The following is a 27,723-nucleotide window of genomic DNA, read 5'->3' on the forward strand; positions in this document are numbered from 1 at the left end:
GCTCCAGCCCAGAACTCACTCGTACAATTGGGGTGTCGAGGCTCAGATGTGCAGGGATGGTGCAGACGTGATGTGTATAGACTCTCTACTCTAGACAACGACGTTGGACCATATTTGAAGAAGATGATAATGATGACCCAACAGCTACTACTCAGATGTACAACCATAAAGAGCCACCAACGGCTCATAAATGTCAGCCATCTAAGTCTGTGGTGACCTCGCCACGATGTCCACTTGACCACCGTCCTTATCCCTGCCACGTGTCACTTCCCAAACCCAGAGAGTCCATCTAGTGTGAACCAGACCAGACCAATTGTACTAATTGTGTGTCTTGTGAAAGTGACATTGTAGCCTGCTACAGAGGCCTAGACTACCATGGTCCAACAAGTTGACCTTGGCTTAGTAGATCCAACCTAGTCCATAGACCAAGGTCGAGCCTAGTCCAATAGACTAGCAAGTCGATTGGGGTAAGGTCGACTTGTCTAGCAGTACAGAGCGGTTCTCTTCCTGCTAGGCTAGTTGGTTCTCACGCTGCTCATGTATGATACATACAAGGCAGTCTAAAGACCATTCCAACCACCTCAAGAGCCATGTCCAATACTACTATAGAAAGCGTCAACCCTTCTTATTCACTACAAGCCCTCCATCCCCACTTCCACTACCTCCCTAGGCATCCACCTCACCCAGCTTTGTCAAATCTTCTACCACACATTCTAACACCTCCTTTATCCTCCCCAGAACCAGCTCCAAAGCACGAGGAGCCCGCCTCAATAATGGAAGAACTGAAAAGCATTCTGGCCAAAGTCAATTTAATTTTGGGGCAGCGCACACCACACAAAGACCAGGAATCAGGATAGCCCCTCGCTCTCTGTCGACTTTTGAACACACATGCTCAGCCTAACAGAGAGTTGTTCTTGACTTCAGAAATTGGAATCATGGCAGCACTGAAACGTTCACGCAGCACGATAGAGAGCAACAGCAAGAGACACAGAAAGAGTGACATTTCCATGGAGATTCTGAGCTTTCTATGCCTCGTAAACAGCTAGGGCCAAATGGTCCCCCTCTAGCAGGAAAAACTTTGCTCTTTTGTGGTCAGCCTCAAGGTTGCATACGGATTCTGAAGTGATATGCATATTGCAGATTTCTATCATGTAATGCTTCTTGTCTTGTGCTAGTGTCCACTCTTTAGTTGCTAATCAATGAAGTAGGTTCATCACGGGCAGTGTGTAATGGCACTTGATTGAAAATGTTCTGCACAGCTAATATGGCAATAATGGTTAAAATCTCATCACTGCAGCCAAGGTCCACGCTAGCGAGTAGCATTTTTGGTAAAGGAGGTTCGAAAGGAAACTCAACCATCTTCATTCCCAACTTTGTCAAAAGCCCCTCTTCATTCAGGGCTCCTAACTCCATGGTTGATATTAGAGCTTGTGGAGGGGTTGGATCCATTAAAATGGAAGGTCAACAAATCATCAATGCCCCTAGCCTTCATTTGCAAAGTTGTTTTGCCCAAATTTTTTCTCTGAAATTTAGGTGCAGTTGTTGGTAAGATTTCATTCCTGTAAGCACTCTCCGTGTACAAGCATGGCACTTTTCTGGTCACGTTCTGCCTGCTTGCCCTGCTCTTTGCTTTCCAGAAGCTTGAGAAATGGGCGTGATGACACGTGAATCTAACCCAAGCTTGGGTTTAGAGACAATCTGCTTAGCGAAACCCCAATTTACTAAATAGTAGATTCCATCAATGGTTGACGACGGTTCTGCAATGTTGGTTGCAACCACCAATTTCCTTGTTCCTGGTTGTGTGTTGGGACCCAACCCCTTCATTCTCTCATACAAGTTCTGGCACACTGTATCAATTTCTTCGTGCTGTTTAAAAGAGAGGGATATCACCTTCTGGCTCAATCAAATGGATCTGCTTAACAGTAGTAAGTGCAGCATCTAGATAGTCACTCTCTAAATGCTTGCATACAGAATCTCCACAGGAACGATCTTCCTGGAATAGTGAAAATGTTAGTCACTAAAGTACCCAAAAAACTTCTCAGTATCGAGTGTAGCTGAGGTGACTATAAGAGGCAAAATCTTAACGCCGCCTTAGTAGGTCCTTTAGCAGCCCAAAGGGGACATCATTGTGTATTGTCCTTTCATATGCTTCGTCAAGCACGATAACAGAGCTGGCTATTCACAAGCTACAAGCACTTCTCTCAGAAGCATTTCATCTGTCATATACTTGATTACAGTCTTAGATCCTCAAACCTAATCGCATAACCAACCTCTTTACCAAGCCTGCAACCAAATTATTCAACGACCCTCTTGGCTACGGACATTGGGACCACTCTTTGAAGTTCTGTGCAGCCAATCTTTCCTTTGTTGTGTACCCTGTTTCTGCTAGATGTTGTGTAACCTGTGCTGTTTTCCCAGAACCAGTTTCTCCAATCAAAATGGTTCTCCTGGGTTATACAAATTGGTGAGCAAGCATTTTCGAGCAACAAAATAATCGAGCAAGTCCCTTAATGCATTCTTTATTACTAAGAGCGGATTGCCTTAGTACAAGAGGGTTTTCCGTTATTGAAAACTAATCCCACAACCAAACTCAAATCCCATGATGACTAATCCCATGGAATCGAACTTGGAGCCAATTCAAGGTTGTCTCTTGCCTAGCTATGTGAGCATCTACTTCATTCCATGGCCCCAAGCCAATGTCTGTGCTCTCGCTCTCATCACCATGAAGATCATTGTCATCAAAGTCCTTTGTGATTGACTTAGAGCTCACTTGATCACTACATAGAGGATGATGAGCCCCAAACCATCTTCATTTTCTTTGAGGCTCTCCTAATTCTCAAGACTATACCCAATTTTTCAAAACCAGAAATAAACTGGGAAATTTACACACATTTAGTGTAATTATCGGCAAAAGCTTCAAATTTTAAGAGAAAAACTGGGAGAATTTCAAGTTTGCCCTATCAAGGAAAATGTGTTTTTCTAGCTTTGTACCGCCTAAGCATTAATGAGAAAAACGTAATCAATTAGTAGTCAAGAGTACCTAGCATTCAAGAGCTTTCCTTGTCGGACAAGCTGGATTAAAGAAGTTTAAGTTATATGATTTCTTCAGCTTGAAAACTGAAGTGATCTGGCCAAATTCATAACACGTGGCGACACTGCATATCTTAAAGACAATATATCCTAATAGGCATTTCTACACTCTCAATTTCTGAAATCTTGGAAGATACCTTTGCAACCTCATAGCCATGGAAAGAAAACTCCTCGAGCAGCCCAGAGCATTGATCTCATGATGCCATCATCATAGTACAATTCATTGTCCTCGTCGTTGCTATTTTTCTTGTGAGCTCCCCTCTATTAAACTCCCTACCTTGCATTGTTTGAGAAAAAGTATTTTTCCAAACTTATAGAATTCCTTTTCTTGAATTCAGCACAAGAGGAAATTTTCAAAAATTAGATTTATTTTTCAGGTTTTTACACTATTTTTCTCTATTTTGAGGTGGAATTTCTCCTTTTCCCCTTGCTCTCAACCGGCATTTTTGAAATTGAAAACGGCACCATATTAAGAAGAGACACATTTTTCTCGAACACTGCTACTCTACGTCCTTGCCTGATAGCTATTGTCTCTAGATTGCATTTCTGCCTTGCACGATGCGACGGCCCATGCTTGCCTACCTTTTCGTCCTTCGCCCCATGAGGCATCTGCCCTAGATTCCTATTAATCCCACGCACTTTCAAAACTTGACCCACCTACTACATGCTCTTCATTAAATAAAAACAATTTATTCACAGAAGCCTTCAAAAATTGATTTCCCCTTGCACCACCTAGGCATTCCCCCTCTTGCCATGCTCGCCCTCCCCCTTCCCCTCCCCGTTCTCTCTTGTCAACGCGCTCCCCCCAACCCTCTTTCTGGTGATGCTTTTCCTCTCTCCCTACCACACCACCTGCTCGCCTTTAGACACACACACACACACACACACAGAGATAAGCATGGAAGCAGGGGATTGCGTGGGCCTTATTCTATGGGCAAGAAGCAATAAATGGGCAAAACACAGCAATCAAAGGTGCGAGTGAGACAAACGCCTTGCAGATTCCACTTAAGTGCCCACCTATTCATTTTGACAATTTTTTTTTTAAAAATGACTCCACCCCCACTGGTCTGCCGCTGCAACCAGTCCACGCCGCACGGACTGGTTGCAGCAGCAAACCAAGGAGCTACTAGAGCATGTGGCGCCACAGGCTGAGGAAGAGAATGTTAAGATGTTTGAGGGCGGACGATTGTACGGCGACAGATTGAAGGAATTGGATTGTGGGCAGAGACGACAGTCCTAACTCCAACTGTTCGTGCTGCTGACGAGGACCCCTTGCAAGACTTCTTCGTGGCCCTCAACCCTGACGAGCTGCAGCAGCTCCAGCTCACCCTCAAAATCAACGGCCTACCCTGCAATCCTGCCGCTGCCGTGCAATCCTTTGACTTCGCTTCCCGGTGGAATGTCAGAACGTGTATATGACTAGCTGTGCTCACATAATGGCAATGTACAGCTTCGAAAGCCTGCCAGGACAAGGCTCGGATATCCTGGGATTAAATGATGCTCTAGATGTGCCATGACCTTGGTTGTTTCAACAGTGAGAGCACTTGGGCCTTTCCTCTGCATAAGAACTTGCATTTGGCTCTAGGTCCTATCGTTACTGTTTATACTGTTCACGATAGACTCGTTAGGCAAGCAATGGTCCTCAAGGAAAGTGGTTCCAAAAGCAAAACGATTAGATAAAGTAGCGTTTTGGTGGTCCATGCAAAGCACCTCTTCAAGCTTTATTTTATCGTGGGCTGGGAAAAGAGGCAGCTTAGAAGCCAATGTTGTACAAGCTGTTAAGGAACTTAAGCGAGACAAGCAGTCTTGACTTGAACTTTTGGTGATTAGTAAATTGGAGCTTTCCACAACTCTTTTACTGCATCTTCTCAAAATACCTTGCCGCTTCGCTTTTGTCTTGGACTCCTCCCTTAAAATTTTGTCTAAGACCTCATGCATGTCAGCAACTATGTCACAAATCTAGAAGACAACAATCGGTTCCCAAGAGGTTAGGCGAATCTATGATAGCTAGACATGTTAGCCTCTCAATCAATTTAACTTGCTTGTATAAGCAACTTCTAAATTCTTTAAAATAACTTCGTTTTACTTAGATTTTCCACTATAACTACGACTCTTTCAATTTCTCTCTCAGGCACAGATATCCAGTTTTCTTCAGCAGGGGTATTAACTTCCAAAGGACCACTCTCATTGTGATGCAACCATTTTGAAAGGAAATGACAACCTTCTATGCTTCCTTGGTTGATTTTTCTGATTTTGTAGGCTAGAGTTGTCCAGTCAACCCCTTTCATGGTCTTGTCCATCCATACAAGGCCAAATTACAGAATGTCGCTGTCTGCAAATCTGTTTGAGTAAAGGAGACTTTAGGAATCAACGTTTTTCACAACCAAGCAAAGCAGCAACTAATAAACATTTATTTATTTCACGTGAGCCTCACAGAATGGGCCCTTTGTTTGTGTTCTTAGCAAAACTTAACATGGATTAACTGTTAGTCAAGTATGGTAAAAAGTAATAGAAAAATCGTACCTCAAGAATCTTGTTGAGATGGCCATGAAGCAGTTGGGTATATACTTAATCTCATCATGCATTGGGCACATTAAGTCATCATCACCAATGCATACGACATCGATGTAGTTATAGCAGGTACATCCACAACTTGTTGCTCTCATTTCCTCCACCATCCACCCAGTGCCGAGCTAGCAAGAGGAAAGGGAGGGCAGCTCAAGGGTGTTTCACTATGAAGTTGAGAGCAGACAGAAAGTGGGCTTGTTTCTGCTTGCTTACAAAAGTGGAGTTTTTTCAAGCTTTAGGATGTTCCCGGATAGCATCGTGGCTTAGGAGGTTGTGTTGAATTTTTTGCAAAATCTAGTGCCAAATTTTTGAGAGGAGGTATGCAACATGGAATTGATTTATGTATGTTTCGAGTATGAAGAGATTGCTTGTGTCTCGTGAATTCAATTTTCATAATGGTTCTAAAATCTCATTTTATGTCGATTGAGTGTCAGATTTGTGGTAGTGTAAGTAATGTGCATGGCATAATTATTTTCTTTCACCATTGTTGCTATTGTATCAATTTGCTCGGATTTGTCTTCGCTCGATTCTTTTTGCTCGGTGATTAGAAACCCCCGTTCTCCTGGACTGCTCTAACTAGCTCATTTTCAGCTTGGAAATGGGAAGACTTTGTCTTCGCTCCTGTATTGGTAGCTTTCACCGTTGACCAAATGTGGGTGCCTTACCAAATGCATCCTTCTTCCACTCCAGCGTTTCATACGCAGAGATTCACCACGAAGTTCCTCAGCGAGATGCAGCACTTCTGTTTCTAGCGTAGGAGCGTCCTTGGACGATTCAGATCCTTTGGGATAGAATCAAGCATGGTCCTTTGCTGCTGCTCTTGCCACTTTGCTAAAGCAGATTGTCTCATTGTAGCTATCTGAAGTGAACCATCTGGATTTCGTATGATAGGTGACACATCCATGGAGTACCTTGTTTGCCTCTAAAGAAGGCTGGTTCATCATCAATGAGCTCAATTCAAGTTTCTCTTTGGCTTTCTTCATCTTGACACGAGTCCAAATCCATCAACATCATAATTGGGGTAATCTCTCACATCCAAGACCCATGCTATTAGCTGCTTAGCTTCCCATTTCTCAGGTTAACTAGTTCTCTTTAGTGGTCGTCTAGAAGAGCCATTTTCATCCTCCTCTGTGATGATAATCCCAGAAATCCCTTTGCAATCTGTTGAAGGCTGGGATTAAATTGCTCATCGAAAAATCTTCTTTTCACTGATAGAAGATCTTGCCCTGTCTTTTGGTCCACATCCCTCATGGAAAGGCTAGTCGTTCCCAATCATGGACACAACCTTAACCCATACCTCTTGATCTCTCTTCACAACATCTTTTGCATTAGCAAGTACGTGTGGAAATTTGCGACACATGCACAATCCTTTCCTTTCGATCATGAAGCCCGCAATCTATACGGAGCAGCCACGATCCATAAACCCTACCTCGGTATATATTGAAGAGCTCTAGTTACCCTTTTGAAGATTAGGGGTTCTATCATCCCTCTTGCTCCGGCCTCTACGTTCATCATCGTCATCACTGCCAGCATATCCATTGCATCTATCCCTGCGATTGTCACAAAGTGATGACGTGGTATATGTCCAACTAAAAGGGAACTGGCCAAAAAGACGAGAGAAGATGAACATAACTCAAAAAGATTGGCCGAGAGGCCTACAAAAGACTTAGAACTTATGGAGCACCGGCCGTGGGGCCTAACCCAAATATATCGAAAGCTCAAACTCTGGCTGATTTCCATAAATCACGCTGACATGATAAGGTGGCATGACTATACGGATTCCCGCAAAACATGCTGTTGTGCTGATGTGGCAGGCTGTACGGAATTCCGTATTTTGTGCTGGCAGCTTTTTGCTGATTTTACGTGAGCTGGTGAAGAGCAGATGATTTTGGGGTTGAGTGCTTTTGAACTGAATGCTTTTGGGCTTTGCTTTTGGGCATGCCTTGTAAGAATAAAAGGACCCTTGGGCCTTTCACTCTGCAGAGCATCTGGACGCAGAGATTGAGAGAAGAGAGCCCTCAGGAGTTGTACATTGACGACTGGATAATAAAGAAATACCGAGAGGGACGCCAGTCTTAGGGGCCACTGCATCTAGGTGCGGAACTTTGCCGTGCCGTGTCGACTCTTCTTTTCTCTCCCTCTCTCTGTTATAGTTTTGTCTAGTTGTTTGAAAATTTGTTCGTGTGTTGCTATTGATTTCTGGCTTGGAGTGTCCAAGCCTGTGACAGTGGTATCAGAGCTCAGAGGATTCTTCTTCTACGGAGAATCCGATCCTTTCTGCAGCACACAAGGGGTTCTCGCGGAGAGTCTTGACATATTTTGAAGAACAAAAAGTTCCCGGTGAGGGAACAGAAGAAATCAAAGGCAATCTTGACAGAGGAAGAGAGTGTATAAAGATTTTGATAAAGAATCTTTGTGTCCCTGCCTCAAGCTTACTAGCCACTCCCACCTTTCATACATCACGCATCGGGCGCGCTCCTGTCTTCATCGCTCTGTCTTAAGGGGCATAAGCCATAAAGAATGCAAGAAATGAAACAGAAAGAAAAGACGGGTGCAAGCAACCAGAAGCTGTACTCGCAAAAAGATGTTGACGAAGCTGTAGAGCGACGAGTCAACAAACTGATGAAGAACAAGAAGCACTCTCGGTAGAAGAGGAAGTCAGCAAATTTCCTTGGTTATTTAGGCCGGAGGTCGGCTTTCGAGGTGGTTCACAGATCCAAGAAGCGTGTTCCCTTCGAGAATGACTCATATTTTCTTTCCATTTTCAGAGAGTTCCGACAATTCGTCGTCCTCTAGTGCTAGAGAGGATAAGAAAAAGCAGAAGAAACAGAGAGAAAGCAAGAAAAAAGCAGATTCTTGAGGCAGACTATACGGATGGGAGGCCATCTAGCATATCAGAGGATAGGATTTCGTCCTCTTCTAACAGAAAGAAAAAGAACAAGAAAACCAAGGAGTTCAAGGAAGGGCGTCAAGCAGTCAAGTTTGACACGTTTTCAGGCTATGAAGACATCCATCAAGCCCTTGAGTTTGTACAGCATTTTGATATCGCCTTCTCAAGGGATCGTTTTTCAGAACACTCCAAGGTACGAAGGGCGGCATCTTACTTGAAAGAAAATTCATAGACATGGTGGTCTACTCTGTTGTTATGCAGGGAAGCACCAACGAATTGGGTAAAATTAAAGAAGGGCGGCATTGTTACGGATGGAAGCACCAACGAATTGGGTAAAATTCAAGAGAATTTTCAACTCTGCATGGTTGAGAAAAGAATATGAATACGATGTCATCACAGCATGGAACCATCTGAGGATGACCGAAGAAGATACCTTGGACGACTATTGTCAAAGGTTTTGGGATACGTATTTGCCCATGTCCTAGTTTAAGAGGATCACTTTGAAGAACCAAATTGAGCGGTTTTGCTATGGATTACCAACAAAGATACAAACCTTCTTTCTAGAAAAGAAGTCTGACTCCGTTCAGAGGTTAATGGGGTATGCGAAACAAGGTTTTGGTATGTATGACTTATCCCAGGGACAGGCCAGTGTCCACCTCAGCAGGGCAAGAGTCTTCAAGTGAAGAGAAAGAATCAAAGGAACTAGATGCAAGTTCATCAAAGGATTCCGGAGAGGGAATGGAATCAGATGATAGTGCATCCGAGGGTTCCGAAGAAGAAGAAGAAAGGAAATCAGTTGATGGTTCATCAGAGCATTCCGAGAATTCCGATGAAGGTGCCAACGGAGAGGGGAGGCCAGTAGGGCTACCAACAGGTCCTAGGGTACTAGAAAAGACTAGAAAGGTAAGCTAAATTTGCTCAAGGACGCCTTTTGGGTCTTGATGCACACTTGATGGAGGAACAGAACCTTGCAAATTTTCCTCATATGTGAGTTGTACCTTGAAACTTTTGGATTTTTAGTTGCGTCTATGCCAAGAGTTACCAATGAATCAGTAGATTGAATCTAGTGCGGTGAGGACTGCACAAGAGGGGAGCCACTCCACTCCTTTGTCACGACTCACAAATTGCCTAGATTGAATAAAGTCACTAATTTCTTTAAGATTTTAGGGATATTGATGGGCTGACAGAATTTTGCGAAATGACTTTATGAAAATGTGTGCACTGAATTGGAAATTTCTCTGATTGAACTAAAGAACATGCGCTCTTTCATGTGTGTATTGTTTGAGACATGTAGAGAAAGATGAAATGTCTGCAGCATTTTGTCTGATGAATGAATTGAACTTAGTGCATCCCGACATCTATTAGAGATGAGTGAGATCTGGATGTGATGCATAAGTGAATGAGGAAAGAATGTGATTTGAGCTTAGTGCATATAGACATCTGTAAGAGATCGGTGAGATCTAGTAAGTGAATGAGGAAAGAATGTGATTTGAGCTTAGTGCATATAGACATCTGTAAGAGATCGGTGAGATCTAGATGCGATGCCTAAGTGAACGTGAATTGAATAAGACTCTAGTACATCAAGATTTCTATCTAGATGAGATGATTAGATACTGGTGTAAGTGCATCAAGAGTTCCCGAAGGATGACATGACTGCACAATTACTATGTGCATCAAGAGCTCTGGATGGAATGAGATGGGTAGATTAAATGGTTGAATGATTGAAACACGGTGTTTAGTGTGAACTAAGTGTGATGATTTATGAACTGCATGCTATGTGGATGTACTGTCTTGTGGAGATGGTCATGGGCAAGATTGGCTTGATTGAAATGTGAAGAAAAGATAAGAACCTGATATTAACAAGATTTAGTAGATCAAGACATCCGTCAGAGATCAGTGCGGTCTAGATGTGATTGCTAAATGGTTACAATGATCATGATCTGTATATGAGAACCTCGACAGAATTGTGATTGATCAGTGACTGATGTCTTTGTATTTGTGTCGAATTTGTGGAGTCTGGTGCCTGAGTACATAGAGTCGGTGTCTACTGAAGAAAGTTTTTGTCTTTTGGCTATTTTTGCAGGTGTAATCGAGGGCGATTACTATTCTTTTAAGATGGAGGAATGTCACAAAGTGATGACGTGGCATGCCCAACTGAAAGGGAATTGTCCAAAAGGACAAGAGAAGATGAACCGAACTCAGAAAGAGCCGAGAGGCCTAAGAAAGACTTTAAGAACTTATGGAGCACTGGCCATGGGGGACTAACACTAAAAATATCAAAAGCTCAAACTCTCGCTGATTTTTGTAAATCACGCTGACATGATGACGTGGCATGACTTATTTCCGCAAGACGCGTTGTTGTGCTAACGTGGCAGGCTGCAGATTTTTGCTGATTTTACATGGGCTTTTGAAGAGCAGATGATTTTGGGGTTAAGTGCTTTTGAATTGAATGCTTTGGGGCTCTGCTTTTGGGCATCCCTTGTAAGAATAAAAGGGCCCTTGGGCCTCTCACTCTACAAAGCTCAGTCTGCTCAGATTTTTTATTCGGACTCATTTCGGCCTCCGTTTCCACTACAGGCGATACTGCATAGGCTATTTCGTCATTTTGTGCAGAATTTTTGTCAGTGCCGTTTTTAGCATATCAGGTGTCTTACAGTCTTCTACGGTTTGTCGTATATAGCACCTATTGTTCCCGCTTCGTTTCTCCTCTTTTCGGGCAGTTTTCACATCAGGTGCAGCATTTACCATGGCTGACAACAACACAGATGTGTTCAAGATGTTTGATGCTGAGGACAGATTGGATGGGGAAAATTAAACCTATGTGGGCTTACATGATGCAACATGTTCTTGTGTCAAAGGACGTCTGGAATATTGTGCAGGGCATTGATGTACGTCCTGATTCTAAGGATACAGACGATGTTGAGGATGTGGCAGGTCTTGTTGCAAGGATTACTGCTATTAGAGTTGTTTTGCCTACGACAGAACAATCTCGTTGGGATGTAAAGGATGTGCAGGCTCATGCATTGATTGCGTTGTCTGTGAAGCGCACCATTATTCCTCACATTTGCAAAACAAGCTTTGGATATTTGGATGGTTTGTATGCAAGTCGCAATGAGGCTAAAATTGCTTTGCTGCGTAAAGAGCTGGAGTCAAAGATTATGCATGAGCAAGATGATATGGACACTTTCCTTGCTGGTGTCAAGGATAACAATGAGCAACTTATTTTTGCAAGTGAAGTCATTTCAGACAGTTCCCTTGTGCAGACTATTCTTGATGCCTTAACCAGATTCTTACCAAACTTTTGCTAGTACTTGGAGACTTATGACCCAAGGAAATCCTGAAGTTGTCAAGTTTAATGCATTATGCACATTGTTGTTGCAAGAGTCACTTTCCAAAAGAAACAGGACTCGACATCGTGCAGTTGAACAGGCTTTTATTGCTTCTCAAAGAAAGGGTGGTAACAGCAATCCAGCCACTTCCTATGGTTCTCCTGCGAGTGGCAAAACTTTTGTTCCCAATGCTTCTGCTTGGCAGCACTTCGTCTAGCAATTATGGTGATAAGAGCAAAAAGAAGATGCGTTGCCATTATTCTAAAGCTAATGATCACTTGATCAAACAGTGTCCTAAATTGAAGGCCAAAGAGGCTCAAAAGAAAGAGGGTGGTTCCATTGCAAATGCTGGTTCCACTACCAATGCAGCCATTGTTGAGTCTTCTATGAAAGGAGACTATGATGTTGATGTTGATGCAGAATGGGCTTTTAGCGCAAAGTGTACTTACAATCCTGCTGTCCATGATGCATGCATGTCAGTTGCTTTAGATTCACATGTGTTGTATTTCGACAGTGGTGCTACAAAGCACATTACCTCACATCGCGAATTGTTCACCTCTCTCGAGTCTGTGTCTCATGGGAATTCAGTCACTTGTGCCAACAATGCCTCTTATCCGGTTCACAGAGTTGGAAAGATTGTGCTTACTGTTGCAAATGGCAGTTCTTTCACACTTGTTCTTGCACTTTATGTACCTCGGATCAAGAAGAATCTTTTGTCTGTATCTGCACTTGCTAGACTTGGACTTGTAGTCAAATTTGTGGATGACAGATGTACAGTTCATGATCTCAGTTTTGGTGATGAAATTGTTGCATCTGGGCTTTTGTGCAATGGGCTGTATAAGCTTACTTTGTATGACAAGCATGCACAAAATTTTGCAAATACAATTGCTGATTCAAGGGCTATTTCAGATGTAAAACTTTGACATGCACGTTTTGGTCATCTAAATTTTACCAGTTTGCTCCGTTTGCGAGAATCTGATACGGTTGCTTCCTTGTCACCTCTTGAAGTACCTGTCAAACATGTATGTGAAGGCTGTATTTTGGATAAGATGCAACGTTCGAAGTTTCCAAAGGATGCTTCAATTACGACCACATGCAGGTTGCAGCTTGTACATAGTGATGTTTGTGGGCCCATGCAAACTCCGTCCTTGGGCAATTACCTTTACTTCATGACTTTCATTGATGATTACTCCAGGCATACATGGGTATTTCCGCTTAAAGCGAAGTCCGAAGTTTCTATGTGCTTCAAACAATTTCTGCCTATGGTTGAAAATGTCTCGAAATGTACTATGGGCATCCTCCGTTCTGATCGAGAGGGGGAGTATATGTCTCATGAATTTAATGCATTTCTGGCTAGTCGTGGGATAAAATACCAATGTACAGTGCCTTATACACCTCACCAAAATGGTGTTGCTGAGAGGAAACATGCCACTTACGGAAATGGCACGATGTATAGTCAAAAGTCAAGCTTTCCAGCATTCTTTTTGGCTTGAGGCCATCATGTGTGCCACTTATGTACTAAACAGGTGTCCTACGAAAGCTTTGCAGTCTATTACTCCACATCAAGCATGGCATGATAGAAAGCCTTCTATTGAGCACATGCGAGTTTTTGGTTGTTTTGCATATGCTTTGGTGCCACAAACACAGCGCAAAAAATTGGATGATAAGGCTGTCAAATGTATTTTTGTTGGTTATAGTGTTGAAAGCAAAGGTTACCGGTTGTATCATCCGCAAACAAAGCATATTCTGGTTTCACGAGATGTAGTGTTTGTGGAAGATTTTGTTCAGCCCTTGCTGTCATGTACTAGAGACAGTAATGTAAGCTCACAGGACATTTATGACACTTTGTTGCCTCTTTTCAGTGGTGGAAATACGAATGTAAATTCCAATGAGGCAAATGTACAACCTATGGGGGTTTCAGAAAATGTTAGAGATCAGCCTATTACTGATGCAGATGTACTTGATGAGGAAAGAGATGAAAATGAACAGGCTAGAGGTATGCCAAAATGGCTGGTGCATACATTGCGTGACAGTAAATTGGATGCACCTTTGTCTACTCGTACTCGTTCAGGCTCTCGCCATGCATCTTATGCATCAGATTGTTATACTCTGGTTGTGTCTAGCTTACATGATGTTGAGGAGCCTCTGTCTTTTGATGAAGCACAAAATTCAGAAAATTGGATGGCTGCCATGCAATCAGAATATGATGCCCTTAAAGAAAATGACAGATGGACTTTATATGATTTGCCTCCTGGTAAAAAGGCCATTGGTACGAAGTGGGTTTACGAGTTGAAACGCAAGCCGGATGGTGAGATCGATCGCCATAAGGCTCGACTTGTTGCAAAGGGTTATGCACAACAAAAAGGCATAGATTATGAAGAGACTTTTGTTCCCACTTGTCGTATGACTACTGTGCGTTTTCTATGTGCATTGGCAACTCATTTTGGTTGGGATGTACATCAATCAGACATTGTTACCACTTTCTTGAATGGTGACATATTTGAGGAAGTTTATGTAACGCAGCCTCGCGGTTTTGTCATAAAAGGACAAGAGGACGAAGTGTGCAGATGTAAGAAAGCTTTGTATGGGTTGAAGCAATCTCCTCGTGCTTGGTATGAGAAAGCTGACACTCATTTGGTCAAACGAGGCTTTCGTAACAGTCCAACAGAAAGCACATTTTATGTGAAGCATGAGGGTGATGTACTTCTCATTGTGGTTCTTTATGTCAATGATTTTCTGATCACTCGACCAAATGAGATACATATTGCTGAATTTAAGACTGATTTGAATGCTACTTTCAAGATGAAAGATTTCGGGCTGTTGCATCATTACTTGGGTATACAGTTTAAGCAGTGTGATGGTGGTATTGCCTTGTGTCAGAAAAGTTACATAGAGACATTGCTATGTAAGTTTGGACTTGAGGATTGCAAACCTATTGCCACTCCCATGGAAACAGGTTTGAAGTTGAGTCTACATGATGCTGGCGATCCTACTGATGGCACTCTTTACCAAACTGCTGTTGGCTGCCTCATTTATGTATGCAACACGAGGCCGGATATTCAATTTGCAGATTTATGCATAGCCCAAGGTCTAAGCATTGGCAGGCGGTCTAGAGGATTTTTTGCTACCTTAGTGGCACTTTACATCTTGGCTTGTTTTATCCCAAGGGGGGATCATTGCCGCCAGACTTACATGCTTTTTCGGACTCAGATTGGGCTGGTTGTTTTGACACGCGAGTGTCCACGAGTGGTTTTTGTTTCATGCTTGGCAGTTCATCTTTATCATGGTTGAGCAAGAAGCAAGCTGAGTACAGGGTAGTCTTCACAGCTACGGTTGAGTGAGTATGGCTCAGACGCCTTATGGCTGATTTTGGTGTTGGACAGGACACTGCCAACACTATCTACACTGACAGTCAGAGCGCATTGGCAATTGCGAGAAACCCAGTTTTTCATGCTTGCAAAGCACATTGAGGTGCATTACCACTATGTCAATGAGAGGCTCTCAACAGGAGAGATCAGCTTGGCTTATGTGCCGACACAGAACAACCTTGCAGATCTTTTCACAAAGGCATTGTCTCGTGAGAAGCTCGAAGCTTTCCGCAAAGATTTGGGCTTGCTCCCCTTTGTGGACAAGATCATGTCCTCAGGGCATGGCACTTCCCTTTACTCATGTGCCAGCTCTCGTTCACCGCATCACTCCAGGGGGGATTTGTTACCATATACATGTGGTAGTGATGTGTGTGAACACACTAGGACCGCCAGGGCATTTTTTCCCTCTTTAGGAGGTTTTTTTCCCCCATGCATTGTATATACGCCCATCACTCTAGGGCTATCTGGCTTTCCATTCCACACAAAGTAATACACTCTTTATTGTGTCCCTTGAGCTTCCTTCGTCTTCTCCAAGCTGTGTGCGTTTCTTTGCAACCCTTGTTCCAACACCTAGCTTTACACTTAAAAAACATCTCAACTCTTTGATATGAGCTTCAAAAGACCAAAATTTTCAATTTCAATTTTTGCTTATTACTTATGGTATGCATAAAAAATAGCTTTTCTGGGTACTTCTTCCTTTTTAAACGTCATTAGCTAATAGAAAGGATTTATAAACATGAGAAATACAATTTTTTAAAAAGGGTATACGCCTTTCATGAATTTTTTGAGAAGACAACTAAAAATTAGTTGAAATGCTCAACTTAAAATTTTTCATGAATTAAGCTAGTATTCATTTTGACAGGGAAAAAAATCCTCCATTTTCATGTCATAACCTGACTACGAAATGAACACCACCTCAGATTTTTATTTATAGCTTTGTAAAATTAGTTCAAATTTTGGTTGGTAAATGCCCGACATAAGTGTCTCACGACACTTGGATTTCCAATCACAAAACTAGTGTTAAGTTGCACTAGATTTGCAATGCAATCTAGACATAGCCACAATAAGCCTAACAAATGGAAAAATTATGGGCATTCTTACCTTAAGTTCTTGTGGAGCAAGCTGCTTGAGTGTTTACATGGTGTGATTGCAAAAGTTCTAGTAGAAGTAAAATTTGTTTCTAGAGTTTAAGTGGCTCTTGTTGCTTCAATTCTCATGTTTTTGTATCACCAAGTGGAAATTAGTGTTTGTAAAACCCCAAGAATTAATGTATTTTTAACCAGCTAAATTGCAAAATCCTTGCCAGCTTTCAAGCTTGCCTTGAAGAAAACAGGTGAAACTTTACAAGTTTTAGTGTAAGTCCCACAAATGCTTCAAATTTTAACCTAGAAACTTGGAGAGTTCTACGTGTGCCCATTTTTTCTCCCGTTAAAAGCATTTTTTTAGGCGAGCCCTTGACGCAGTTTCTTGCTTGGCCTTCTCGAGCTTCGAGTATTATGAACATACAATTTGTTGAAATAGTATCCACGATCAAATATGCACACAAGTCCCATCATGACCAATCAAACTATCACAAGTTGGCATGGCATGGCCCAAGGGATTGGACCATTAATGGGACCCCATGCAGTGGACAAAACTGATGAACGTCCTCTCTCTCTCTCTCTCTCTCTCTCTCTCTCTCTCTCTCTCTCTCTCTCTCTCTCTCTCTCTCTCTCTCTCTCTCGCGCGCGCACTCTGCACCCGCCCCTGCCCCTACCCCTACTCTGCACCCACCACCCCTGCTTGTTGCTGCTCTGCACCCACCCCTACCCCTACTCTGCACCCACCTGCCTCTCTCTCTCTCTCTCTCTCTCTCTCTCTCTCTCTCTCTCTCTCTCTCTGCCCCCCTGCTCGCGACTGCCCTGCATACCCCCTCCCCCTACTCGCTGATGCTCTGCACCCGCCCCTTCTCGTGCTCGCGCGGGCTCTGCACACCCCTCCCCCCCCCCGGGCTGCCTGCCCACCTCTTTTCCCGTTGCTCCCGCACGCGCAGCCTCGTTCCCGTACCCCTGACCTCCCACGTAGAGAGAGAATGGGCACTTCGGTTCTTTTCCCAGCATAGAGAGAGAAGGTGGTTCCAACGTGGAGAGTAATTTCAATTTTCTAGCGTAGGGAGAGAGAGATTTAGGTGTAGAGAGAGAAGAGGGGAGTTCAGGCATAGAGAGAGAATAGCCATGTAAGAGAGAGAGAGAGAGAGAGAGAGAGAGAAAGAGAGAACCTGCGAGCCTAGAGAGAGAGAGAGCTTGCACGCGTAGAGAGAGAGGGAATAAAATACCTGCGAGCGTAAAGAAAGAGAGTGTCACATGACACATCCAACCCTATGTGTCCGTGGACAAGCTACAGGATGATCAAGGTTCAGTTCAGTCAAGTCAGTCTAGAATAGGAACTGATCTGGCACCTTTGTGAGTCTGTTCGCAGACCGTGCATGTCCAGACACTTAGATTAGATGCATATCCTCTGGTTGCACACAGCATGACCATCAAATTCCAATCAGATCCCATCAATAGCATTTTTACAGTGCATAGACCTATTTTCCCTATTTTTGACATTTTTCACTTATTATTTTTAAGTGACTTTTGTTGGAAAGTAGGTAGGGCAATTTTGCTAAGTTTGTATATAAACCATAGTAACAGGGGACACCCTTTTTCGGGCTTCCCGTCCCCACTTTTCCGTCCCCACTTGCCGTCCCGCTCTCTTTTTTACACTAAAAATCCATTTCAGCCCCGTCCTCCGTCCCCCGTTCCCCCGTCCCGGAATGCGTCCCTTGTGACTATGATATAAACAAACTAGAGCTAGCACTTTCTGGCAGAAGAGGCAGCAGGAGCACCTTGCTCAACAGGCAACTTCTCAGCAAGACCAACCCCCGCGACTACTCTGGCGTTTTCTCCACAAAAGACCTAGCGTTTTTGCATCAGATCAGCCTTGGCGATTTGTGCACAACAGATCAGCCCCGGTGTCGTCAAGACACAACAGATCAGCCTAGCATTTTGTATTTGCAGAACCACCGGCAACAGCAGGACAAATTTCAGCCCTAGCGTTTTTGGTTTGCAGCCCAACCTCAGTGTTTTTGCAGATCATCGCGACGTAACATCAAGAACCACCAGCGTTTTCAGTTTTCAGCCTTTAGCACTCGCAGAAGAACCCCCGAACCTCGCAGATCTCACCTTCCTGCAACAGTTCCTCGCCACACGGTCAGTTTCGCAAAGTTTACAGTTTCAGCCCGGAAAACGCAGATTTCAGCATCTGCGTTTTCAGTGCGTCGTCGTTGCATCGTTGTCATCGCCGTCGTCATTGACATAGAGTCAAAATTCAGCAAATAAAGATTTGCAGATTTCAGCCCTTAAGAGTTTTCAAATTTCAGCCAGTCTCATCGTCGTCGACATTGTCGGCAAGTCCAAAGCATTGTAGAGATTTGTGCAATCAATAGTAGACCACTCTCGCCATCAAGAGTGGGGCCTTCGGAGTAGGGTTTGACAACATCCCTAGTGTCGTATTCTCTCTCTATCTCTCAGACTCATGCACCTTCATTCACAGTGTCTATTCACTTTGTTTGTGTCCATTGCACTCTCTCATTAAAGGAACGGAAGCCTCTCCTTCCGTAAGTAAAAGGAACCTTGAGCACAGTTCGGAGCACTCATCTTGAGCAAAGTTCAACATTCACTTCCGCTGCATCTTACATTGGTATCAAAGCTTTGGCAGCGTTCTGTATCACTAAAGGAAAGAACTACAAGAAGCACAGAATTTTTTTTGCTTGTTGTGGTCGCACGAACCCAAGTTCACTTGGGCGTGTCGATTCCTAATCGTGTTTTTGAAGAGTGACAGGAATCCCAGGAAAGAAGGGCTTGTCCAGCCTCCCCTTGTGCCTCTTTTCACTCATTGAGAGCGGACCATGCACCTAGCGGCCGGCCAATCGACGTGAGGTGGGAAAAAGCAACCTTGGTGTGAGCGCAAGGGCGCCAAGGGGTGCGCCCGCGGAAAAGAGCGGAACTCGGGTGAAGAGAAGATCCTTCTCTAACACAGATTGCAAGCGAAAGAAGAACCTCAAGAACTCAAGAACCAAGACCCACAAGAACCCCAAGTTCCTTGTGAACTTAAGAACCCAAGACCACAAGAACCCAAGACTTCAGTGGATTGTCATCACTCGAAGCGGAATGGATACTTCGCTTGGAGGTGGTGAGCATGGGAATGGCGAAGAAGAGTTTTCCCCACCAAGAGGTTTTTCCGACCCTTCCCCATCTACGACAAGGATTGCCCTAACTCCTATGGAGGCTTTCGACATGAGGATGATGGACAAGGAGTTCGCAGAAAGAAGGGCAGCCATAGATCGTGACTACGAAGAAAGAGTGGCAACCATAGAGCGTACCAGTACCTCACTTTGAAAAGGAGGGGATGTCACGTGACACATCCAACCCTATGTGTCCGTGGACAAGCTATAGCATGATCAGGGTTCACTTCAGTCAAGTCAGTCTAGAATAGGAAGTGATCTGGCACTTTTGTGAGTCTGTTCGCAGACCGTGCATGTCCAGACACTTAGATTAGATGCATATCCTCTGGTTGCACACAGCATGACCATCAGATTCCAATCAAATCCCATCAATAGCATTTTTACAGTGCATAGGCCTCTTTTTCCTATTTTTGACATTTTTCACTTATTATTTTTAAGTGACTTTTGTTGGAAAGTAGGTAGGGCAATTTTGCTAAGTTTGTACATAAACAAACTAAAGCTAGCACTTTCTAGCAAAAGAAAAAGAAGGAGCACCTTGCGCAACACGCAACTTCCTAGCAAGACCAACCCCCGCGACTACTCTGGCGTTTTCTCCACAGAAGACCTATCGTTTTTGCATCAGATCAGCCTTGGCGATTTATGCACAGCAGATCAGCCCCGGCGTCGTCAAGACACCGTAGATCAGCCTAGCATTTTGCATTTGCAAAACCACCGGCGATGGCAAGACAAATTTCAGCCCTAGCATTTTTGGTTTGCAGCCCAACCTCTGCGTTTTTGCAGATCATCGCGACGGAACATCAAGAACCACAAGCGTTTTCAGTTTTCAGCCTTTAGCACTCGCAGAAGAACCCCCAAACCTCGCAGATCTCACCTTCCCGCAGCAATTCGTCGCCGCACGGTCAATTTCCGCAAGGTTTACAGTTTCAGCCCGGAAAACGCAGATTTCAGCATCTGCGTTTTCAGCGCGTCGTCGTTGCATCGTTCTCATTGCCGTTGTCACCGACATAGAGTCAGAATTCAGCAGATAAAGATTTGCAGATTTCAACCCTTGGAGTTTTCAGATTTCAGCCCGTCTCATAGTCGTCCTCATCGTCGTCGACATCGCCGGCAAGTCCAAAGCATTGTAGAGATTTGTGCAATCAATAGTAGACCACTCTCGCCATCGAGTGGGGCCTTCGGAGGAGGGTTTGACAACATCTCTGATGTCGTATTCTCTCTCTATCTCTCAGACTCATGCACCTTCATTCACAGTGTCTATTCACTTTGTTTGTGTCCATTGCACTCTCTCGCTAAAGGAACGGAAGGCTCTCCCTTCCATAAGTAAAAGGAACCTTGAGCACAGTTCGAAGCACTCATCTTGAGCAAAGTTCAACATTCACTTCCGCTGCATCTTACACACACACAGAGAGAGAGAGAGAGAGAGAGAGAGAGAGAGAGAGCTTGCACGCGTAGAGAGGAGAGAGAGGGAGGAAAAAAGACCTTCTTCTTCACTTCACTTCTGTGCCCCTCTCCCTCTCTTTTTGCATCTTACAGAGAGAGAGAGAGAGAGAGAGAGAGAGAGAGAGAGAGAGAGAGAGAGAGAGAGAGAGAGAGGGAGGGAGGAAAAAAGACCTTCTTCTTCGCTTCACACGATTAAGGAACAAGTGCGAGCCATCAAAGAAGGTGAGGAGCAACAAAAAGAAATGACGACCTCGTGGGTAGATGTCATCACAAAGACCCAACAAAAAGAAGAAAAGGCCGAAAAATGGATCGAGATTGTCAAGAAAGGAAAAGGCAAGGAAATAACCCCCACCCCCTCATCAACTTGACACTAGAAGAGGAGCAAAGGAGACGTGTGCAAGCCTTACACGTAAGGATATAAGGCCTCAGAGACCGAGATAATGTGGATAAAGAGGTGAAAGAACTCATGACTCTGGTGGGAGTCAACGAGCAGACACATACGAGGGCTTAGAGAGTGGGGACTAAGACAAGTGGGAGCAACGGAGAAACCTCGTAGGAAAGGGCACGCATTCTCCGCTTCCCCTCCATGGAAGCCAAGAAGGATTTCTTGAAGAAGAGACCGACCCTAAAGAAGACTGACATCTTTCTTGAAAAAGAGACCGACCCTAAAGAAGACTGGCATCTTTCTTGGAGATGACCTCACCCTCTCGCAGATTGCTCATATGCAAGAAGTAATGCTGGAAATTAGAGGAGCAAGGGAAAAGGGGAAGATTGCTTTTTACAGGGATGGAAAGGTGGTGGTATTAGAGCGACGCCCCGCATGACGGTGCGAGACCTATGGGACCACACTAAAGATGGCAACCTGGAATTGTAATGGGTCACTCCGCCTTGATGTAGGGGCCTTTTGAGGATAGTTTCATTGGGAGACATCATTTTCTACTCTGAGACGCATCAAGCACCTGGGCAATCCATGCCACAAGCGAGCAGATATAGATGGGAGACAGCCTGCAGACAGGAGACCAGATCGAAGCATCGAGGACGGGGATCGAGGGAGTGGCAGTTCTATTCAGGGAGGAGTTGCAGCCACTAATATATATAGCATGCAAGGATGAACAGGCTAGGTATATGTGGGTGAGGCTCAGGGCAAAGACGGGCACATACCTCTACATTGCTATTTGTTACTTTCCTCTGAGTTCGTCAGTATATGCATCACCTAGAGGACAATCTCCCTTTGCTATTTTGGATAATGACATATGGGAGTTTTCCAAGGATGGTGACATTATCATCCTAGGGGATTTCAATGCTAGGACTACCCCTCACCAGACAATATTTATGATACTTCCGAGGAGATGCGTAGGGAGCTGGACGTCACAGAGATGGGCCTATCTAGACTATCACAAGATGAGGAATACACTGAATATGGTAGATATTTGATAGATATGGGAACCGCACATAGATTGGCCATTGTGAATGGCCTACAAAGATTTTCGACAACTAGAGGTTTTACTTCCTTTCCACACCGACACCGACATGGTGCCAGCACAGTATATTATGTTATGGCCCAGCCAGGTCTCATTCCATTCTTCAAGACTTCATGGTGGGCACTAGGCTAGTTGGAGTAGCAGTTGATCATGCTATCTTGTCTTTCACTCTGACCTTTCAGTTCAGTACAGCTCCATTAGGAGAGGTCCCCACACACACTCGGTATACCTTCATGAGGGAGACGGATTCTGTGTATATAAATGAGATATACAGGTAGCTATGCACCCAGGAGCCGGGACGGCCACTAGATGAACTCACTCAGATACTGACAGAGACGCTCCATGATGCAGCATCAGAGGCATACCTCCACAGCCAACCCACACGGAGACGATCTGGGAGCATGCCCCAAAATAGTTGATATGATGATGAGTGTAGAGAGATGAGGATCAAACTATAGAGGGAAGTGCTCATGGGTATTACCGCCTAGTGCGACGAAAGAAAAGGGCTTATCTATCTCAGCTAGAGCGGGATCTGTATCAGCTATTTATAAGTCAGGACTCAGGCAAAGCATAGAGGCTATTCCACGAGCATTCACCACCACCAACGGTCACCTCCACTGAGACATGAAGGGATTATGCCACATCTTGCTACACGGCATCAGGTCAACCACCTTTGCCGCACCCACTAGAGGCATGTCCGGAGACATGTTCTTTCTTTACTGCCGAGAGGGTGAGGAAAACCGTTGACAGGATGAAGACAAGGAGAGCACATGATCATGATGGCCTGGTAGCAGAGCACTTCATCCATGCCAGAGATATGCTTGCAGAGCTCCTGGCTATGATGTTTAATCGAGCCATGTATGAAGGCTTCCCGGAGACTTGGAGTATGCCTACGATTGTGTCTATTTTCAAGTCAGGAGATCCCATGAATTATCGCACCATCATGGTTGGTCACACATTAGCTAGGCTATATGCATCCATTCTTGAGCAGGAGCTGAGTAGATGGGCAGAGCAAGAGGGCATAAGAGCACCAGGGCAAGCAGGCTTCAGGAGAGGTTTCTCCACTCTTGACCGGATTCTGACACTCAGAGCTATTATTGAGGAGGGTAGACACCATGGCAAGAGGATCTATTGTAGCTTTGTGGATTTCTGCAGAGCTTTTGACACAGTGCCGAGAGCCAGACTTATACGCAGACTACACGACATGGGTGTGCCTACAGAGCCGATATGGGGTATTCTGGTTCTATACAGCACAGTGATGGGGCGGGTACGCACCACCGAGGGAATGTCTGACATGGTCCATTCCACTATTGGAGTAAAGCAAGGATGCCCCCTATCCCTGACTCTTTTTGGGATGTATATGGATAAGTTTTCGAACTATGTAGAGCATCAGGGAGACAAGGGGGATCAGCTAGTAGGGACATGGATTCCGTTGTTACTATATACTGATGATATTGTGCTGATTTCTGACTCTCCAGAGGGGATGCAACGTCATTTGGATGCTCTGACAGTGGATTGTCTGTCAATCTAGGGAAAACCAAGGTTATGGTGTTCAACACCACACCATAGTGGGTCAGGAGGTCGGCACCCACATTTACGTATGGCCAGGAGACTGTGGAGTACACAGATGCATGTACTTATCTTGGGGTAGTCGTGGACCGGTGTTTTCACTAAGGAGAGCATCAGAGACTAGACTGACAAGAGCATATGCAGCTTTGGGAGGACTGGAGAGGATGTGTTTACAGGTTCAGTTTCGGGCACCGCGAACAAAGCTCTGGGTTTTAACACTCTAGTGACTCTAGCTATGCTCTATGGAGTTCAGGTATGGGGACCCTCAGTAGACCACCATGGGAGGCAATCGAGTGCTGCAGCGGCTTGCACGGTCAGATTAATAGGAGGAATTCTGACAATGCAATTATGAGAGTAGCCACTGGCCAGCAATCATGAGGAGCACCTGCAGTATAACAATGTCATAAATGCAAATGATGGCATCTCTGTTGTTTATGTCAGTCGGTTTCATCATTGTGGTATTAATTATGGATTAAATGGGCAGGAATCTGACTGTCAGAGCTCGCACTCTTCAAGATCAGGAAGGAGATAATTGCTGCACGAAACTCAGAGCGGATTAACAAGGCCTTTAGCACTAATCATGAGCAGCTCCAGTTGTCTTCAGAGGCTGTGTTCACACCAGAGCACAGGCGCCCACCACAGCAGTACTCGTTCTTGACCAAGGATTATAACACGTTTAGCTACTATTTCAGTCCCGCGAGGAGTAGCAGCTGCAGCAATGCATTCATCTTCTTCTTATCGCGCTCGGGCTCCTTAAGGGCTTTGATCACAAGGGCAACGGCGCTAATTGCTCCCCTACTTCTAGTCCTGCTCCAGTTCAGCGTCACCGTTGAGGGAGCCACCCATGAACTCCACTAGATGGTAGACATGATGTCACAAAGTGATGACGTGGCGGACAGCAGAAACCCTAATTTCTGCCAGAAACCCTAAAATTCCTGCAAACCCTAATTTTTGCCAAAAACCCTAAATTCCGGAAATCGCGGAGGCGGATTATTAAAAAAAAAAAAAAATTTTTTTTTTTTGGAAAATGATGAGCGACGCGAATTTTGCTTTTGCTTTTTTTTTATAAAAAAAAAAGAGAAAAGACTCTCTAAAAGAGAGAGAGAACTGATGCTTTTGATTTTAAAAGCTTTTGGGGCTCTGCTTTTGGGCATCCCTTGTAACCTTTAAATTAGTGGTGAGGGCCTCACTTCTCAGAGCATCTGGACGCAGAGTCTAAGAGTGAAACCCTAACCGCTCTCTTGTACTTTGATGATTGATTAATACAAAAAGAAATACCGAAAGGGGCGCCAGTCTTTGGGGCCAATATCTCTAGGCACGGAACTCCGCCGGGCCAGGGCAAATCTATTGTGATCTGTGAATTGTTTTGAAGTGGTTATTTGGTGCTGTCGCGGTTGATTCTTGACTTGGAATGTCCAAGTTTGTTACAGTGGTATCAGAGCACGGCCGATTTCTCTTCTACGGGAAATCCGATCCCTGAATTTTTTTTCCGCGGCACCTATGGCTTCAGGCAATGATCAGTCGACTCCCTCTGCATCTGGAGATGCGGGCTGGGATCACAACGAAGATTCAGACAGAGAGTATGGCCCGCCTCGGCCTACTCAGGCGGAGCAAACAGAGATGGAGCGTCGTCAATTGATTGGCGATGCAACAAAGATGATGCTCAATTTTGCCAAGGACCCGAAGATGGTAAAATATATGAACCAGACCTCTTTGAAAGAGGTACAGATGGAGTGGCAGAGAACCACAACACCACTCCCGAAACCCGCTCTCAAGAAACCTTCTACCTCCAAGAAATATACGGAGAAGGAACTGGAGAACGTGGTTGATGCACGGATTGCTCAGCTTTTCGACGTGCAAAAGAAAGGCAAAAAGCACGGCAAAAAGCAGAACAAAGGTACTGACTTCCCGGGATATTTGGGTCGTCAGTCGACATTCGACAAAGCAAAGAAACAGAAGAAGCGTGTTCGATTTGAAGGAGTACCCAGTTCTTCTTCTTCTTCTTCTGACAGTTCTTCTAGCTCCTCGGATTAGAGCGAAGAAGACAGAAAAAAAAGCAAAAAGCGAAGCAAGACACAAAGCTTCGGAACGGGCAAGAAAAAGGCAAAGAAGGCTACATCTCGCCCAGAGACTGACAGTTCTACTGAGGACTCGTCTACAGACAGCTCAGATTCCGATGACGGAAAGTTTTATGCGAACAAGAAGAATTTTTACAAAGCCAACCAGTATGACTTTCTCGAAGATAACAGCAAGAAAGTCCGAGAGTTTAAGGAAGGTGGCCACTCGATCAAGTTTGATACTTTTCAGGATACTCAGATGCTTCGAAGGCTTTGTCTCTTATACAGCAGTTTGACATCGCTTTCGCGGGAGGACGCTATTCAGAGCACTCCAAGATTCGGAGAGCTGATTCTTACTCTGAGGGGAATGCTCGTACTTGGTGGTCCACGCTTCTATTAAGCAAGACTGTGCCAGTTACATGGCTGAAATTCAAGAGGCTTTTTTATTTCTTCTTGGTTGACTCAAGAGTTTGAGCGAGATATACGAGCTGCTTGGAACCATCTCCGGATGACCAAGAGCGATACAGTGAATTCTTATTGTGAAAGATTCTGGAGCTCTTTTCTACCCGCCTCTTCATTCAAGAAGATCTCATTCAGAGAACAGATTGAGCGGTTTACCTTGGGTCTACCTACAGAGATCCGAGATCACTGCTTGGAACAGAAGTCAGCTTCTATTTAGGAGTTGATGAGTCATGCGAAGCGGGGCTTTGCCATTCACTCTGGCAGTCTGACCTACCCCACAGATGAGGCCATGACACAAGGAGCCAAACAGACTTCTGGGAATGAAAGTAGAATGAAAAAGAGCAACCCAGAGAAAAAAAAAGGATGCACGACCCAAGCTTACTCCTGAGGAGAGAGCTCGCTTCATCAGAGAGGGGAAGTGCTTTGGATGCGGGAAACATGGACATATTTCCGCAAAGTGCCATGATAAGGCACAGAAAGAACAGAATGATAAAGACGACGACAGGTCTGAGAGTTCGAGAGCAGCTGAGGAATGTGGCAGAAAAGGCAGATAGAAAAGCAGAACTGGTACCACATGGCGTGGGACTTGAACCGAATCAAATGAATGAAAGTACAAACTTTGCCGTTTTTTTTTGGGGCAAAGTGAAGGATCAGGAAGCTCTTTTGAAGGAGCCAAGGCCAACTTCTTTTCACTTGGAATTGGCGGCTCGATTTGGAACTGCGCCCGACAGACTGACGCCACTGGCGGAGGTAGTTCGACTGGCACCCGGATGGGATGTTGCCATTACACCGAGCATTGGCAAACTTCGTTTGCAATGACAGGGGTGTTCAGGGCACGTGAGTGACGTTCTACTCGGGATCCCTTGGTACCACAAGAACTATGCCGTGGTTGACTACCGGGCCGAGAAAGCGACTTTGATAAATGAAGGGCTTAGAGATTGTACTTGATGAACTTCAGTTTTCTTACTCATTCTTTTGGGAGAACTGAACGATGGATAAAAGTTGAATATGTTTTGACCTGAAGAAAAGAACGCAAAGATTTTTTTCTCCACACTCATGCCGATTGCTTTTGAGAGGGCCTGAAGATCATACCATTGATCTGATATCTGGAAGCACGCCACCGAATCGGCCACCTTATTGTGTGAGCCGAGTACAGAATGAAAAGATTATGAACTAAGTGAAAGACCTCTTGGAAAAGGGTCTTG

General features: G+C 44.5%; 1 long non-coding RNA gene and 2 pseudogenes across 2 annotated transcripts in view; 1 reads left to right on the plus strand and 2 right to left on the minus strand.

Moving 5' to 3' along the window:
• Nucleotides 1-27,723, minus strand: part of LOC147424028 (uncharacterized) — a 92,454-nt gene that overhangs the window by 38,589 nt on the left and 26,142 nt on the right. The gene's annotated exons all lie outside the window — the stretch shown is intronic.
• Nucleotides 954-7,288, minus strand: LOC147424029 (putative pre-mRNA-splicing factor ATP-dependent RNA helicase DEAH5; annotated as a pseudogene).
• LOC147424030 (uncharacterized) lies at nucleotides 21,684-25,029 on the plus strand (annotated as a pseudogene).

The sequence above is a fragment of the Adiantum capillus-veneris genome, chromosome 26, assembly GCF_014529385.1.
Source record: "Adiantum capillus-veneris isolate H3 chromosome 26, ASM1452938v2, whole genome shotgun sequence".
Taxonomy (NCBI): Eukaryota; Viridiplantae; Streptophyta; class Polypodiopsida; order Polypodiales; family Pteridaceae; genus Adiantum; species Adiantum capillus-veneris.